Source organism: Symphalangus syndactylus, chromosome 2 (genome assembly GCF_028878055.3).
Source record: "Symphalangus syndactylus isolate Jambi chromosome 2, NHGRI_mSymSyn1-v2.1_pri, whole genome shotgun sequence".
NCBI classification, from domain to species: domain Eukaryota; kingdom Metazoa; phylum Chordata; class Mammalia; order Primates; family Hylobatidae; genus Symphalangus; species Symphalangus syndactylus.
In genome coordinates, this window is record NC_072424.2 from 53,014,586 (window position 1) to 53,032,496 (window position 17,911).

At 34.3% G+C, this 17,911-nt stretch overlaps 1 protein-coding gene across 4 annotated transcripts in view; it reads right to left on the minus strand.

The window, feature by feature from the left end:
- Positions 1-17,911, minus strand: part of COL19A1 (collagen type XIX alpha 1 chain) — a 338,738-nt gene that overhangs the window by 222,980 nt on the left and 97,847 nt on the right. The gene's annotated exons all lie outside the window — the stretch shown is intronic.

Sequence of the window (17,911 nt, forward strand, 5' to 3'; positions counted from 1 at the left end):
TTTAAAATATAAAGAATATATATAATATAATGTAAGTTCTGAAGTAAGACAATAAATCATACTCTCCTCTCACTTTTTAATTTCTTTTACCCCTTCTCTGGATGCCAGACTTTTGTTATTAACTTTTAAGTTTGTAAGTATTTTTCCAAATTTTTACTCCAAACTTATGTCATCATAAGTTACAATAGATGCACACATGCATACATGCACAATCAGGATTTTAATCACTTTTGTTTTAAAAATTGGCTATATTATATACATTTTTCTGCAGTTTTTATTTTCTCCCTCATCATCACATTCTACATATCAATTTAGATTACCCAGCAGAATCCTAATTTATTCAGTAGTTCTATAATACTCTATGATATAGATGTTCCATAATGTATTCAGGTGTTTTCTTGTTAATGACAGTCACTCAGTTCCAGTTTTCTGCCCCTACAAAACACCATTATATTCCACATTGACAAAAACTCTGTATGGTTTGTTTTTTGTATACCTAACAAGTAATACTGTGTTATAACATTTGTGTGCCAACTCTGTGAGCACTGTTCTAGGAACTCAGCAAATGTTTGAATTTAACAGAATTTGTGTTAGGAGTTGTATTAAAGCTTTATACCACTTAAAAAAATAAAGGCCATCACATGCATGTATATATTTATATAAGTCAGATTTTCAAGAAGGTGATTTCTAGGTAGAAAGATTATGCATTTTTTTCATTTTTGAATAGATATTACCCAGTTGCTTTCTAAAAGATACTGTAGCTCTACACATACCACCAGCAATGTATGGGAATGCCTTTGTCCTTGAATCACATCCAGCAACAGGTGGCAGGCTAATGGGTGTAAAGCCAAATCTCATAATTGCTTTACATTACATATCACTGACTACCAGTGAATCTGAGCCTTATACATGTTTACTAGCATTAGAATTTTTCTCTTTAGTGAGCTGCCTATTCACAAATTTTGTCCATTTTCAAATATTGAGTTGTCTTTTCTTAGTTTTTAAAAACTCTTTGGAAAGTACAAATGTTAACTGGTCACCTATTAATTATATTTTATCAGAACAATTATTTCCTAATTGATTTTGATTATGACTTTACCACTGAAACATTTAATTTTTATATGTCTAATATGCCTATCTTTTACTTTACAGTCTCTGGGTTTCAAATCTTGGTTAGATATACACTTAATCCTGGATTACACAAATGTAAAGTATTTATTGCTTTGTTTTGATTTTTATATAAGTCCTTCATCTATCTGGCATTTATTTTTATATAGGGTATAAAATAGTTTTTCGTGGATAGACTCAGTAGTGCCAATACACCTGTAGAATAACCCATCCTTTCAACTGAATAACTGAATAAAAATACAAAATTTATTAAATTAACTTCACATAACTTCTGAGGTCAATTTCTAGATTCTCAGGTTTAGTCTATCTATCTTTATTCTACATGATGCAATATTTATTTTGTTACTATGACATTATAGAATGTTATGATGTCTGGTAAAGCAAGTTCACCCTAAATTTCTAAATTACTAAATTTCTCTTTCTCAAAACGTTTTTGACTATTTTTAGTTATTTATTTGTTCATATAAACTTTAAAATATTTTACCAACTTCAAGACAAAATTTAAAACATGTTGGAATTCCTGTTTGTATTGCATTACATTTACATATTAATTTTGAATTACTGAACTTTTAAGGTTATAATTTTAAAGAAAATGGTGTATCTACATACATTCATTTAGATTTTATTTTATGCCCTTTGATTTTGTTTGTATACATCTTGTCCCTTTCTTATTCATATTTTTCCAAAATTCTTATTGCTTTTACCACTTATATTAATGGAATATTTCCCATTACATTCCTAGATGTTTAAGGCTAAAATAAACAAAATCTATTGTTTTTTAAATATATCCCTAGTATCTAAATTCTAAATTTTCTCCCAAAGTCTCTTAGATTTTCTACCTATAGAGTCAACTCATTAGTAAAAAAAGGTAGTTTATCTCTTTTTTCTAGTGCTACACAGGTTACTTAATTTTCTTGTGAAGTAATGGTTATGGCAATTTTATCTCAAGTCTAAATTCTGCATATTTCATTACTAATCAAGTTTTGCCCTTTTAAGAATAGTATTTGCGGCCGGGCGCGGTGGCTCAAGCCTGTAATCCCAGCACTTTGGGAGGCCGAGGCGGGCGGATCACGAGGTCAGGAGATCGAGACCACGGTGAAACCCCGTCTCTACTAAAAATACAAAAAATTAGCCGGGCGCGGTGGCAGGCGCCTGTAGTCCCAGCTACTCAGGAGGCTGAGGCAGGAGAATGGCGTGAACCCGGGAGGCAGAGCTTGCAGTGAGCCGAGATTGCGCCACTGCACTCCAGCCTGGGCGACAGAGCGAGACTCCGTCTCAAAAAAAAAAAAAAAAAAAAATAGTATTTGCTGCTGGCTTTTAGTAAAAATATTTCATCAATTCCTATTTTACTTGAAGATCTCATTAGGAATGAATATTGCATGTTATTAAAAGCTTCAGCATCTACTGATATAATCATTTAACTTTCATGCTTTAATTGGCTGACGTATTATGTTGATATATATAATTTCTTAACATGAATCCACCTTGACTTCATAGTATTATCCTACTTGATCTTTCTTTTGCTGAATGATTGAATTCTATTTGGTAATATTTATTTAAAAATACTTGTACCTATAATAATAAATAAAATATAGTTATATTTTAAAAATTAGATTTAGTATTAACATTATGCTGACTTCTTGGAGGCTGTGGATCTTTCCTTCAGCCTAGAATAGTTAAAATAACACTGGCTACATAAAACCATGCTGAAAAACCCAATTAGTCCTGGTGCTTTATTCAATGGTAGATTTTGAATCAACTCTCCAATTTCTTCCACAGTAATTAGTGCAGTCATATTTTGCAGTTATCCTTGGTCAATTTTTTATATTTTTTGAGGAAATCATCCATTTTCTCTAGGTGATCAGATTTTTGTTTCTTTCAAATTACACATATAACAATAGTCTCAGAATTCTTTAAGTCCATCTACTACCTGTGGTCATTTTTTTTTTCTTATTTCTAGCTTGTCTTTTTTCTATTTTCTGTTTCCTTAATTGAATTTTGTGTATTCATTTTCTTAGTCATTTATTAAATCAGGTGTTTGATTTGTTTGTCCCTTCTACAATTTTTAAAATTTTCTGTTTCATTGATTTTAGTGACCATATTTATCAATTCCCCTCTACTATTTTGTTTGGGGGCTATTTATTATTATTATATAAGATAAAAGCATATTTTCATTATTTTTATATTTTCTTCTTTATAATAACCAAATTTGACACTATGTATTTTCACCTTCCTTATAGCTTTGGATATGGTCCATATGTTTTATATAAAGTATTTTTCTTGTGCATTGATTTTTATGAATTTTCCTTTTCATTAACTCTTTGGTTCCAGGGTTATTGAGGACTGTTTTCTTCATGTATCGGTTTCTTTATTATTCTTTATATCAAGGAATGAGTCTTACAAAATGTCTACTTTTCAACTTAAGGTGGGTTTTTTTTTTTGTCCAAAGAATCATAAATTTTTCAAACTGTTCCATGAACATATAAAAAATTGTCTGTTGGATAAAATGCAAAACATTATCTCTTTGTCTTTGTGTCTCTCTCTCTCTCTCTATATATATATATATATATGTATGTATATGTATCTATATGTATACGTGTATCTGGCAACAGCTATACTTCAACCTAACTAGCGACATAGCAAAAGTTTCAGGTGCCAGCTCAAATTATACCTGAAATTTCTTACTCCTCTTCTCAGGAATCAGGAGGGAATGATAGCAAGGCCTGCTGTTGACTCATATACTGATCAGTTCACAGAGGTAACACATACAGAATCTCTGGGAATTCTTGTGACAATTTGAGGAGCAAGATCACAGCAAAAGACTGCGTTTCTGGCTAGTAAATTATTGAAATTTAGATAAGTAAAATGTTTTTTTTTTTTTCAATATGACCATGGCCATTTATTAGCAGGTAAAGCAAGAAACTTACCACTTATTCTTGATGATCAAATATAAATCTTGTTTGATTTATGAAAGAAATGGCTACATTTCATGTTCTTTCTTTTCTTTCTTAATGAAGGACAAAGTAAAATAATTTGGATTAAGTTGCCTCAGGAACTTAACTAGCAAAATAAACCTAGATAGAGGCCACATCTATTATCTTCCACTGGATTGAAATGTTCAGTTTCTATAAATTGCAAGAATAATAAAAATAGAAAGTTTCAGAAATTCCTGGGAAATGCCAAGAAAAAGGCTTAACTAAATTGTTACCTAAGCCAGCCTGAACATTTCTTTTCTTTTTTAATTTTATTATTATTATACTTTAAGTTTTAGGGTACATGTGCACAATGTGCAGGTTTGTTACATATGTATACATGTGCCATGTTGGTGTGCTGCACCCATTAACTCGTCATTTAGCATTAGGTATATATCCTAATGCTATCCCTCCCCCCTCCCCCCACCCCGCAACAGTCCCCGGTGTGTGATGTTCCCCTTTCTGTGTCCATGTGTTCTCATTGTTCAATTCCCACGTATGAGTGAGAACATGCAGTGTTTGTTTTTTTGTCCTTGCGATAGTTTGCTGAGAATGATGGTTTCCAGCTTCATCCATGTCCCTGCAAAGGACATGAACTCATCATTTTTTATGGCTGCATAGTATTCCATGGTGTATATGTGCCACATTTTCTTAATCCAGTCTATTGTTGTTGGATATTTGGGTTGGTTCCAACTCTTTGCTATTGTGAATAGTGCCGCAATAAACATACATGTGCATGTCTTTATAGCAGCATGATTTATAATCCTTTGGGTATATACTCAGCAATGGGATGGCTGGGTTAAATGGTATTTCTAGTTCTAGATCCCTGAGGAATCGCCACACTGACTCAAAGGGACATCAGCCTCTAATCTTTTGTCTGGCAGCTTCAGATGGGTCTTCTAGTAAGAGGATTCCCTCAAGCTTTTGGTCAGGCGGTATTCCCTACCAGGGAAGAGTGAGCTAAACATGACATCACCTGAATGCTCAGAGCCACCCTCTTGATGTTATTTCCTGGCAATTGTCTCCCTTGGGTGTTTTGCCTGAAACTGTGACTCAGGCATTTTTTAAAAGTCCTTTTGATTTTTTCTGTGGTGGTCACTGGTTTTCTTTTTCTCACACAAGACACTCCATGTGGTTCCTTAAACATCTCATACTTTGTTCTTACTCTATACCTTACAATGAACTGTTTCATTTGCCTCTTCCTTGTTCTGGAGAACTCTTACCTATGTTTCAGGACTCACTAAAGAATCTTAATCAAACTCCCCTCCTTCTCCTAGGGAGCGTTATGTACTCACTCCTCTTTTTTCCCACAAGTCCTATACAAAACACCATCAAGCACTTCATATCTGCTCCCTGAAAGGATGTTTTGTCTCTTTCACATCTGCTACCTTAGTGCTGAACACAGTATCTGGTAAAAAATGGGTCCTAAATGATCAAATAAATGAATGATTGAATAAACAAATATATTCTAAAACCCAGCATATGTTTCAAAGGGATACAGTATCATATTGGATTATAGTTGGCATCAAACTACTTTGAAAATAAATTGAAGGCCTTTTAATTCACTAATTCTAGATAACCACTCTTGAGACCAACATAGACATTAAGACAGGAGAGGACAGATTAAGGGCAGATAACTAAGAGCTCATGGAAATTAGCCACTGAGATGAATCTCTGAGAATCCTGGAGAAGGAAAGGCCTAGACACACTAATCCTTGCTCATTTAAAAAACATACATGAATGATAAGTAAGTTTCATATTGATTCCTAGCAAAATTCTAGGTTTAATTATTAAACAAATTGGTTTGAAACTCTTAGTTAAGAATAAGATGATTATCAATAGGCAATACCATGTCAGAAAACAAAAATCATGTGTTATGAGTTTGGTTTATTTAATTCAGTAAGACATTTAATAAAGTTTCTTAGGATGTGTTTGATAAATGTTGGTTAAATTTCAGTGAGGTAAATAATGCGCAGTTAAATAAATACGCTCATTCCACCTTCATTTCTATTAGGCCATCACCCCTAAAAAGAGAACTCCAGTGCTGTGTCACAGTGCTGCGTTCTGGTCATGTCTTATTCAATATTTATATTAGCTACTCAAGGCCTAGAATTCATGTCTACAAAATTCAAGGACCTAGAAATTATGTCTACAGAGCTGATAAAAGGTTACCATTGTAATACCTGCCAGAATCAAAAGTTTAACGTTAACAAATAGAAACACCAGGCTTAAATCCCCAGAATAAAGGCAGCACGTATACATGTAAATGCTTACATTTTGACTCAAGAAAACAACCGCCTGACCATATTATAAACTCTCTATATTCTCAGATTCACTCTAGCTCTAAACATGTGTGATTCTAGGCCTAATCTAGCCTCACTGTCTCCTTTTACAGGTGAAGACATTGAAATAGCCATGGATAACTTGAGCTGTCCGGGAGCCAGGATGAGGACTCAGCTCCACAAAATCCAAGTGCCTTCATTATATTAAACTGCCTATATGAATCACTGCTCACAGTGCTAGAATAATTCTATCCATGTCTGAGCATTACACTAACAGTACACTGATGAGTTATAACATTACAAGATGAAGGTTATGAGGAAGACAAGGGATCCATATGCAGTGATCCATGAAGCACAGTGAAACACTTGCTCAAAACTGAGATACTTACATGAAAATGTTCAGGAGAATGCATCTTCATGTTTAGGAGACAGTTTAAGAAGCTGTCTTGGCCGGGCGCGGTGGTTCATGCCTGTAATCCCAGCACTTTGGGAGGCCGAGAGGGGCGGATCATGAGGTCAGGAGCTCAGCACCATCCTGGCTAGCATGGTGAAACCCCGTCTCTACTAAAAATACAAAAAAATTAGCCAGGTGTGGTGGCAGGCGCCTGTAGTCCCATCTACTCGGGAGGCTGAGGCAGGGGAATGGCGTGAACTCGGGAGGCAGAGCTTGCAGTGAGCCGAGATTACGCCACTGCACTCCAGCCTGGGCGACAGAGCAAGACTCTGTCTCAAAAACAAAAACAAAAACAAAAAAAAACAAAAACAACAAAAAAAGGGAAGCTGTCTCAAACTCTCCAAAAGATGGTCAGTCATTTGCAAGAACATATAATCAGAGAAAGCATTGGTCCAAAAGATTAGAACTGGGATAGATTGCTCAAAATAATAGGGAATAAATTTTGGCTTAAAATAAAGAACTTAGAATTGTCTGTTATAAACATTAATGAGCAGAGCCTGCTGGGCCACCTGTCAAAATCCAGATAAAGGAACAAAGTCAATTTAGATGACTTCCTAACTTTCCACTAACTTAAGGAAGAATCCTTGATTTGCTCTGTGATTACTGGGTGCTATCATGTGCTCCAGCCTTGTAGTTCTCACCAAGACATGAACTCCATGATTCATTTGTACACATAAGTAAACCTTAAGTGGGAGGCAGAATCACTATCAGTGAGTTCCTGGAATACAGCCAGCTAAAGCCATCTGCATTGCCACACTCCTCCCCAGGGCTGGACAAGTGCAGGTAATTAAAATAACATTCCACAAAATGTTTGCACAAAGCGTTATCGCTTTACCATTTTGCCTTGAGTTTTGATTACATAAAATGATTAGCAGCAGAAAATGAGGAACAATAAGGAAAAGTGAAAAAAGACAAAGCAAACTGATTATTTGATTTCTGTCTTGTTTCATCGATCCTTTACTGATATTAGATCATTGAAGGGGAGGTTCTTAAAGGAGATTGTAAGGATTATCAAGGAAAATAAAAACCAATGATTTATTTTTAAGATATTAGACTAAGAAGCAATAGACCACCATAAGCCTAGACAATAACTTACAAAACAGCTAGTCACTGTGCAACATCAACTTGGAACAGCAGCTGCACTAACACCTCTGTTTTCTGTGCGGTGGAATTCTGCTATTTTGGTCTGGTAGGACACACTTGTTCAGCAATTCCTATAGAGTGAATTGCTTTTACATTGATTGTGAAAGAGGTTCACATACCAGTAGCTTCTAAATAACAATAACACACCTGTCATGTAATATTTGGTGACATTGAATTAATTATCTTTTTACCATCTGGAATGTACCTCCAACAAAGAGATTTGGTTAATAAAGCAAATTTATTAATTGAGATTTACTAAAAACAGTTAGAAATTATGAATATTTGATGATTGTATTAAGCAGAAGCAATTGCTTGATTTTTAAATCTATTCTGTTTTTCTTAATTTAAAAAAACACATCTTTTTTTAATACATTAAAAACCCTGTGTGTATAAACCTCACAACAAATGTAAGACTTGCCTTTACTCAATTTTTTTTTTTTTTTTTGAAACGGAGTCTTGCTCTCTCTCCCAGGCTGGAGTGCAGTGGCGCAATCTCAGCTCACTGCAAGCTCTGCCTCCTGGGTTCACGCCATTCTCCTGCCTCAGCCTCCCAAGTAGCTGGGACTACAGGCGCCTGCCACCACACCTGGCTAATTTTTTTGTATTTTTAGTAGAGACGGGGTTTCACCGTGTTAGCCAGGATAATCTCGATCTCCTGACCTCGTGATCCGCCCGCCTCGGCCTCCCAAAGTGCTGGGATTACAGGCGTGAGCCACCGCGCCCGGCCTACTCAATTCTTAATTTAAACTCAGCTGCATTCAGAAATGCTCAGGGTCAGTGGTGGTGAGGGACTGCCGAAGAGATCTGTTCCTTGTTTTTCAATACAAAAATATGCGAAAAAATGAAAGAAAGTAACCTGAAGTAGAAATCAGGCTTGATGGGAGGAAAGTCAAACAAATGAAAAAGAAAGCAGTGGGGGTGATGAGATTAATGAGCAGCTGAGGACAAGGAGCCCAGCAGAGAGCAGAGGAAGTGGAGTCTATGGCACAGGCAGATCCTGAGAAAGGAGAAAGGGAAGACCAAAAGCTAAGAGGAGAAACCTGAGGCAGCTCCAGAGCCTGGAGTGAAGAAATAGGATAAATGGAGTAAAGGTCAAAATAAAAGCAAAATGTAGACACGTTGTAAAACCACCCTTTTATACTCAGCACTGATTAAGGAGAAACTACTAAAAGTCAAGTTGCCTTAATCATTATATAAATGAGGATCATGGTTTTTCTATTTATTCTTTCTTATGTGACCTCAAATTTTGATATTTATTTGTCCTTAAATTACATAAAATAGTGGGCGAATAAATTTCCTTAACAAAACTAACATAGGTTCACTACAGTCAATAGCCCAAAATTCCACTGTAATTGGAAACTAAAATTATATGATACAGGAGCCAGTAGACAACCTTTAACATTACTACTAAACTCAAAAGACATTGTAATATCTGGTATTAAAAGAACTGTATTTTATTTTATAGAATAATGAGCTAAATAGTGCCTGCCAAAAGGCAATGTGATTCACAAATAATAAAAAATGGAAATATACTAGGTTAACCAATTTTTCCTGTGTAAATTTTAGTATACTATTAAATATATTAATGTTTTATATATTGTCTTTTTAAACACAATTCTAAGGGCCATATATGTAAAATTAATTTTTATCCCTAGCTATATCTCACAAATTCAATAGTAGGAGTTTGAAAAAAATAGGGTTAATACTGAATTGAATGCATCAAGATAATAATTATTAAACACTTCTGGAGGCTGAAAAGAAACACTACTTAACTTTCTCTATACTACTTCCCCACAGTAAAGAATTGAATACTTTTATGTGCTAGGCATTCAACTAGGTGTTAGAGATAAAAACGTACACAGACAGACATGGTCTTTGCTTTCTTGAAGCTTCTACTCTATTGGAGAAAGAAAAACAAACAAACAAAATCCTCATGCCAGTATATTTATAATTATAAATTGTGGTAAATGTTATACAGGTGCAGTGTAGTGTTAAAGGTACAATGAGAAATTATAACAGAGGGAGCAGATTTTGACTAGAGAGTCAAGGAAGCCTCCAAGAAAATGACTTTTAAGATGTGCTAAGTGGATAGAGGGAAGCTAAATGAAGGGGAAAATATTCAAAGCAGTGGGGACACTGATGGACAACTGTGAGTCAGGAGAGCACCTGGCACATTCAAGTAACTGAAAGAAGGTCAGTGTGGCTGGAATAGAAGCAGAAAAGGTGAATGTGGGAAGAGGTGAGTTCTGAGAAGCACATCTACGTCCAACTTTGCAGGGCCTTGTGGGATTCAGGATTTTAACCTAATGGGTAACAACTAAAATATTTTTAAAATAGAAGCCACATGAATAGTTTTGTAAAGATGCATCTGACTATAATTTGGAAAATGAATGAGAAAGAGTGAGAACAGGGAGATTAACTAGGAGGTGACTAATGATTATAGTTTGGTGACACTGGGGTAGATGGAGAGAAATAGACAGATTTACAATATGATTTGGAAGTAAAATTGACATTGGTCAGAAATTCCAGAATATTGTTAAATAATAGCAGTTACACCTTTGTCTTAGTCTTGATTTTAATGGGAATTCCTTAAAGATGATGGCCTAAGTCTGACATTTCTTAGGAAGTATAAAACGTTTGGAATTCTCTGTATTAGTGAACTAGTCTGTGTTTTTCTTTTGGGTCCTAACTTGTTCAAGAATATTTCCTGCCAAGGACCTTATGATTGCTTTGGATTTTGGTATAAAGTCTTCTTCTTAAATGATCCACAACCTCTCCAGCTACTGTCCTATGGCTGTTGTCCTCTTCACAGCTAGTTCTTGTGAGGGTTTTTCTGCGTGGCCTCTTTATTGGTCACCTGTAATTTAACTCTTCGGCAAACTCCAACCTGGCTTCTCCTCTCTATTCCATCAAAATTATTTTGCTAAACTCACCAGTGACACAAATAGGAAAACACATTTAACAGATGTTGTTAAATTTCTAACAACAAGGGAATGCTCAAGTAAAATATTACATATCTATATAGTGAAATATTATGCAATCATTAAAATAATACTTTAAAAGACTAATGTTCATAAAATATTATAGCCCTTTATAGTTATTCTTCTCTTATTTATCTCTCTTTCTCTCTCTCTCTGGACATTTTAGTTTTTCTATAACTACTAGCAAGTGATGCAACAACAGAGGGTTAAACATATTTCACATAAATTAGAGTTATTCACGAGCACTGTAAGGAATTAGGAAAATAATACACAATCTGTAATGACTAGCATTAAGCCTCTGGCTTGGCTGTGGGATTACCATCACTCTTTCCCAATTGCCTGCTACCATGGATAATTGAAAGTTGGCATGGTTACTTCTATACCAATTATCATTGGCCACAGATAAATTGCTATGATTTTTAAAATCATAGTTATTATTTTGCTCCATCTGTTCTCTTTATTTTTTAAGTCAGCTGTCAAATCAAACAAGTAAGTCCTTCCTAAAAGTTGTAGAAGTTTAGTTTACATGTTACTAGGGTAAAGGAAACAATTGTATAACATGCTGATGTTCAGTAGAACTCTGCAAGGTGAACCAAGAGAGAATTCACGGGAAGTAAGGTAACATGTAGACAGTTGCTTTAGAGTGATGAAGGGAAAGTGCTATATTTATAATAACAGTATTTAACATTCTTGCGTTAGTTTTAAATACTAGGCATAATCACCAAGAAGCTTTAATCATGAAATCCTAAAAAAAATTTCAACTTTGACTTGTTTTTTCCATTTATTCTTGTATCAGTTTTAGTTTAGCTAAAGTTAGTAAGTACATGTTGCTATGTAAAAGTACAAAACCATTCCTTGGTTTAATTATTTGATATATTGTGTTTCTTTTTTCCCATTCTAATTAAGATTTTTAAAATAATATTTTCCTATTACATATAAAGTGTTTCTACCATTTCAAATTCAAACTATGTTTTGACACAGTCTGCAAGTCCCACTATATAAACCTAACTTTAAGAATTATATTTTGGGCCATGGGAGAAGGAAAAAAATGAAGTAAAGTTGATAAACCTGTTTAAACTTTCTACTCTACTGTTAATTTAAAATAAAATTTTATATCATTTGTGTTAGATTTATTATAAAATGGCCCCTTTTTTCACCCCTCCACGTATTTACACCCTAGGCAATGTGACCGTGCTGCTTCTCTCATCAAGAGGTGGAATCTATTTTCCTACTCCTTGAATCTAGGCTGGGTTTGAGACTGGCTTTGGCCAATAGAACATGGTGGTGATGGAGGTGGGGCAAGCTAGTTCTGAACAAGGAGGCTAAAGAGGCTTTATATGCTTCTGCTTCCTCTTTTTGGATCCCTGCCTTCACCTTGAGGACAAGTCCAGGATAACTGTTGGAAGATGAGAGATCATCTGGAGTAGAGACATGTTGTCTAGCAGAGGCCAAACTAGTCCAGCCACCCTCAGCCAACCTGGCAACTGAGAAGAGATACACACTCTTCCCCCAGAATCTGCTGGGGATTGGTTCCAGGACCCCTGCTGATAACAAAGTCCATGGATGCTCAAGTCCCTTATAAAAAAGGAAGTAGTATTTGCATATGTCCTCCCATATACTTTAAATAATCTCTAGTTTACTTATAATACCTAACACAATGTAAATGCTATGTAAATAGTTGTTAGATTATATTTTTTTATTTGTATTATTTGTTATTGTTGTATTATTATTTTTAATTTTTATTTCTCAATATTTATTTTTGATTCATGGTTGGGTGAATCCACAGATGCATAATCCCTGGATGCACATACTGCAGGTAACACAGGCGAATTTTATGAACGAACTTAGATAAGATCAACTGAGACCAAAAAAATATCACTGAGCTAAGCCTAGTGTAAATTTCTAAACCATATAATCACAAGCTAAATAAATGAACATTTTAAGTCACTAAGATTTGGGGTGATTTGTCACATATCAGTAGCTAACTACTATATCCTCCTGTCTTTTATTTACCTATTCACAAGAAAAATTAGGAATTAATGTTACACAAATAAAGATATATAATAATTCTGCCAAATAAATTTTTGTCAAAATATTAAGATTTTATATTACTTTTGTATATTGGCTGTTGAGGATATTAACATTTATTGAACATCTTTTATTCACCAGCACTCATTTAATTCCTGCAATCATTCTGTGAGGTAGAAATTAACTTTATTTTATAAAAGAGGAAACTATGATAAAGAAAGCTAGGAACATATCCAAGTTCACACAGCTGCCATTACAGAGCTGGACTAGAACACAGAACACAAAAATGTGTGAATCCATTTATTTTATGATATGTCACCATCACTTTCAAAATAAACATCAAGTCTAGGCTCTTTTGGGAGTGGTACTCCAGAAACTAAGAATGTTGGTTCCTTGTTGAGTGATCTAGATGCTGCCCCAGAATGTCCTGAATAATCGTTTATGTATATTATATAAACATCGTCATTTGGGCTTTTTCTCACTCAATACCAAATTTTAAGTGGCCCAAAGTCACAACCACTCATTCAAATTCTCATGTCCTGTGTGTAATTACCATAACAATTGAATGAGAAATTGACAAAAGTAAAAAGATTTTTCAGGGTAAAAATCCTGATTTATTTAAAGCCATAACTGTTGTTTCTAGTAGCAAATGATCACTATTGATTTTCTGAGTTACTATAATTTCATGATATTTAATGCTAGAAGTCAATATTTTAGAAAGTTGCTTGCAGGCAACATTATTTATTTGTGGTACTAGTATAAAAATAGTCTGATTATCTAACTTCTGCTGTTACAAGTTAAATATAAAAGTTAAATCTATCTATCTGAAATAAATAAACAAAATGCTACCAAGTAAATTATCCAACATGCTTATGAGCCTAGGACTATATGAGACATATCATAATTGCTGATATATTTTTAATGCTGAAAACAAAAAAGCAACAGAATAACAAGAATGAATTCACTGCTGCTGTTGTTAATATTCATTTGATAAGGAACCAATATCAATGATTAACCTATGAAATAGATAAGTGAAGACATTTTCTATTGAGCATTTTCCATTCTCCCATCGCATCTTCAAAAGTAACCACTGAAGGCAAAAGGTGGCATATAAAATTAGTGCTAATAAAATCAACACTAATACAATCAGCACCAAGCCTAAATATATTCTATTTTAGGCTGGCTTACAAAAATTTGAATTATGTCATCTGAAAATTAGCTGATGTTGACTGGTGATAAAAGAAATACAAATGTTTCGATGCATGACTTAATTATAAATAACCCCATACAGTTTGGGGATAGGAAAGTATATGTGTACTTTACGCTAGGTTATAATAGACATTTAAATAATTGTATTCATTTGAATATTATATTTTGTACAGAATTTTATAACAATATAGAGTTCAATAAATCAGCTAAGAATATGGGTCTGTGGAATGTTTTTCCAGTGGATTCTGTCTGGTAAAAAATATTTGCAGCCACTATAAAACCAGAGTAATAAATATTTAAACACAGTTTTCTAATTTAAATACATATCTCATGGCATTTTAGGACCTAGATTATATTTTGGTAAGAAGAAGACAATAAAAAAATCACAAGTCACCATAAATTTACAACTAGTTTTCCAACAACAGTTTTAAGAGATGAGTTAAAGCAGGGACCATATGAACTTGTTAGTTTTGTTTTTGCATTTATTGTTATTAGTATAACCCAGAGTGGAAGAAAAGATCAGCAATAAAGATTATCAAAGTAGATAATGCCCAGAAGCCTAAACAAGAGAAAGCAAGAACTTGCTGAACCATGGACTCTCACAGCTGCAGAATATGCCACATGTTTGATGCTCTCCACCTCTCCTTCAGTCTTACGATTCACGAAGAAGTGCTCATTTGATTGTTTTTTTCTTTTCATCAAACTTAAGAGGCCCTCAAGAGACCAGAAAACTTTCATTTTCCAAATGGAAAATTTCCACACCAGCAGAAGCATCTTAGATCCAGGTAAGAATTTGCCACCATATATGCCCAAGTTAAACATCACTCTTCAGTGAACCAAATCGACTACATTTTAGGTAATAAATCAACAAAAGTAAGGTATAAGTAGCAGTTGCCACTGGATGTTTCTCGCAATCAAATGATATTTAGCAACAGGTTCTGCAGTTAAGTTTAACGTTGAGAAAATTGGTTCTCGAACTTCAAGTTAGAACTTGAGTGACAACATAAAATAATCATCGTTTTAAAAGCAAACTAAATTATATGATTTGAAGCAATTACTTAAAATTATTGAGGTATAATGAGGCAGATGTTTACCTTTCATTTTCTATTTGCTGCTTCTTTTCATAAACACAACCAAGTAATATTTCTACCTTCACAAGGACATAAAGTAAAAACTTGAGCTCAGGGTTAAGGAGTGAAGAGCACATGAATGAATCCTTGCTAAATGGCCTTTTTCTAATGTAATGTAAGAGCTTAGTTCATGCATTTACATTTGGTTACATAACAAGAGTTTGATGAAATCATTGCTGGGAAGGCTGACAGATAGTATGGGGATAACTGTTATCTGAGGATTGAACTCTGTATTTTGTTTGGAGTAGCAGCCTGCACTATAATAATAGTACTGAAGGAATCTAAGGAAGATCCCCAGAAGACCAGTCTGATAGAGAGAAGCCAAAATACAACTCTCAGCTGTGGGGAGGGTCCTTCATCCCTCCTGCCTCATGAGCTATGCTGTTGGAGAGCCCAAAGATCCTTGGGTGATACACACCTAACTTTGCCAGCTAGGGATGGTGAAGTGGGATGGGGTCATTCCTATAGGTCTACATGATAAACCACAGCATGGTAAACCTGCAAATAGCTGTCATCTGAGAGAGTCATGTCAGCACCAACAACCTTTCTGAGAGAACTAACTACCCCTTAAAATAATTTTCACTTCAGGACTGACTTGGCTGAATTGTGTTTGTTCAGGAATGTATGAGGCTCTGCCCTGTGGTTACAATTTTCTATAGATGCAGAAATATACTTTAAATGAGGTCCGTTGTTCTTGTGCCACAGGTTTTCCTCAGGACTAAGGACAGAGTGCTCAACTCTTTGAGGAGCTACTTTGTCAGTCTAGTGAGTTCGATTGGCCTGAAGGCTAGTTTTTTTTAGCCATAATGGGAAGAAGCAGATTCCTCCACTTAGTTTCCACCGCATTATAGAAATGTCACCTGAAAATATCACACAGTATTTTACCTTTTGCAGTTGACATAATTTTTATATTTTGACCAGTAACTATGTGTTTCTGGAGGATATGACATCTCTGATCAATAACAACGTCCTGAATTGTATTTTGCAACTGGTGACTTGTCACTCAAACAGTCAAATTAAACACAGTAAAGGCCACAGTAGGGTAATTAAAGAAGAAAGTGGGTTTTTAAAAAATGATTATATACTCAGTTTTCCACAAAAAATTAAAGTCCAAGGTAGATTGACTTTGTTCAGAAAATAAATTATGTTGTGAGTAATCCATGCTGTTGTCACACCAATGTGAATGTTTCATAGACTTTTCTTGTTTAACTCTAATCTGGAAATAAAGTGAACTACAAGACCTCAGTTATCTTATGAAAAAATACACGTGGTTCTGGGTCAGAATACGTAGCATGCTAACATTGAAAAAACTCAAAAATTTAATATACAGTAAATAATAAAGCAGAACATCATTTTTATTTGGTTGGTGTAATGTAATTACTTTTGCACCAATCAAATTAACATAAGGGTTATTACATGAATCTTATATCTGACTATAAATCATCTAAATTGAGATTCTCATTCAAGGTACATATTGTCTTTTCTGTTTGATGCTTTATTTTTTCTAATATATTTAAATCATTCTACAAACATATTTCTACCTTGTGGTGAAATTGACTATTTAAATGCAACAGTTAATAGATACGTGGAACTAGAAGGAAAATCCTTGAAGCCAAATACGGTGAATGGTTTTCTAATGCCTTATAGCCTGTGAGAATCTATTTATTATTGAGCTATACCAACTATGTATATAAACTATCAAAACAACTACTAAGACTTTAGTGTATTGGTGACTTTAAATTACAGAGACTATATCTGTTCAGGCTTATTCACTACTTATTCCTACAGGTAAAATCCCACTTAATAAATCAGGAATATGTATAAATAAAGCATTTATTTAAAGACATGGCCTTCCAAATGACTGTTATTCTAAAGCAAAAATGTTCAAAGGATTTCTAAGAAAAGATATTCACCTTAAAAATAGTCATCATTTAGTGAAATGATCTCCAAAAGTATGGTTATTATAAGGCCATTCTTTTTTCTTTCTGAGTTCTGTGAGGAAAAGTAATTATCATGTAGTTTGTAACATGTGTAATTTGTCTTATAATTATAATAGATGCTCATTCTCTCTATAAATACTTATTGAAAACGCAAATAACTGATCACTGGCAAGAAAGCGAAATACAGGCAAGACTGTCCAATTTGAGATTATTCTCCTTTCTAGCTCTCCTGGCCATCCAATTCCATACATACATTTGATGTACACAGAGTTATTAAACAAAAGAATGGTACTATTTTTGTTTTATTTAAAAACAAAACAAGATTTTTGAAATGAAAAAGGATTCAAATGATTATCTGAAGGAAAATTTTGGATGACCAAGCACTCTATTCTCTGTACTTTCAATAGAAAGTTGTAAATTTGTAAAACAATGATTGCTTAAGTATTTTCACTATCAAATGACTTTCAGTAGTTATTTGTTATAATAAAACACTCTATTAACATGTAAAATTAAGCACCTAGAATTTAGTTTTGTAAGAAGGTGACTTTAAATGAGAGCACTTAGATTAGTGGGCTGGCATCAGCCATTGGTCTCTCAAGATCCACTGTCCACCCTTATACACCTGCTCTGGACTTCGGGAGGCT